We start from the raw sequence: 1,772 nt of genomic DNA on the forward strand, positions 1-1,772 counted from the left end.
ATTAGGATTACATTTCCTCAATGCGAGTTTACACATTTTGGTGTACTTATCTAGTGGATCATGCGAGTTATTGTGCATGCATAAATTAGTTGTAAGGTAATGGTTGAGATTGTCAAGAATAGTCAAAAATAAAATAAAAAGTATAACTATATGAAACATTATTGTTTCTAAGGAAATGAATTAGGAGGAGGTGAATTGGATTTTATAAAATTTTTAACCAAAATTTGAAAAATTAAGGTCGTGTTCTCTTTATTTTTTATTTTTTAATTTTAAGTTTTAAATTTATTTTTAATTTTTTGTTTTGATAATCTATTTTTAAAAAATTAAAAACGTATTTTTTTTTGTTATTTTAAAAAATTATTTTTTAAAACAAAAAAAATTAAAAAATGCGTTTTGTTTGAAATTTTAAAAATAAATTTTTAATGATATTTTATTTAATAAATTTAATTATTTAATGAATTAAAAATATTTAATGTTTATATATATATTTAAAAATATATATTTTTTAAATTTAATGAATTTTGTAATATTTTTTCTCATTACAAAAATAAAATAATAAAATCTGAATAAATAAATAAATAAATATGTTTTGAGTTTAAAGTTTGTTTTGGATTAAAACACTGAAAAGAACTTTTTGTTGTTTTGAGTTTTCTTTACAATTTTTTTTTTATTTTCAAAAATATAATTTTAAAAAAAATAAAAAGAATGCGTTTTCATTATTTTAAAAAATCAAAAACTAAAAATAACTTGAAAACAACAAAAAGAACGCAATCTAAGTTTTTAACAGTTTTTAAATATTATTTGTTGTATCTCAAATTTTCCAAGATAAGCAATAGAAGATCAATAACAAACAACACAATGGTTATAAAAGGTCCCCCCTCTCTCTTTAAAACTAAAATTTACAAATTTCAATTTAACAATTTAACCTAGCTTTTGATAGGAGTTAACAGTGCTTTAAGTTACAATCCTATTATTTAGTAAGAAACATTCTTGAAGCAATTAAAAAATTCATAAATGTTAGAGCCCTTTACATAATGATATAATGTAACACCTTTGCCCCCAAGTTACCTTATTCTCGGGGGAATCTAGAAGAGAGAGCATTATGGATCATGAAAGGACCAACAACCAGCCACAAGCATACATACATCTTACCTCCTCCCAAAACTCAAATCAAAATAGAAGACCTTAAGGATTACAAACGCAGTTCCATTTAGGTTACATAATACAAAATAAGTTCTATACAATCACCACGACATCTCCCAAGACCTTTTATGTGAGAGTAAACCCGCGCACATACATATCTATCCATCCTTCTTGCACATAATACAAAATAAGTTCTATACAATCACCACGACATCTCCCAAGACCTTTTATGTGAGAGTAAACCCGCGCACATACATATCTATCCATCCTTCTTGCTCGGCTCCCCATCAGCTATTCCCTTACCTTTACTTGGAATGTAGGAGGGTACAAAGTGACCTACAAAGCTCAATAAGTATAAGAAACATGAAGGAGAAACATGGCAGATAAAAACATTATAATACCTCATATCTTCATGAAGTTGTCATGTAATTTAGATGAGTTTAAAATATCGAAAAATGACTTGATAGTAAAAATAAATCGTCGAATTGACTATAGGGAGTACCTCGGGGCTTAGATGCCTAAACAAAATGGTACATTAGTAGCGAGTGTCTAGAGATAAGATTTATGGCATAGAAAGAAATCGGATTTGAAACGATTTTTAGTACAACCATGATTTGGCCGGAGAAGCC

Source organism: Diospyros lotus, chromosome 4 (assembly GCF_014633365.1).
Source record: "Diospyros lotus cultivar Yz01 chromosome 4, ASM1463336v1, whole genome shotgun sequence".
NCBI classification, from domain to species: Eukaryota; Viridiplantae; Streptophyta; class Magnoliopsida; order Ericales; family Ebenaceae; genus Diospyros; species Diospyros lotus.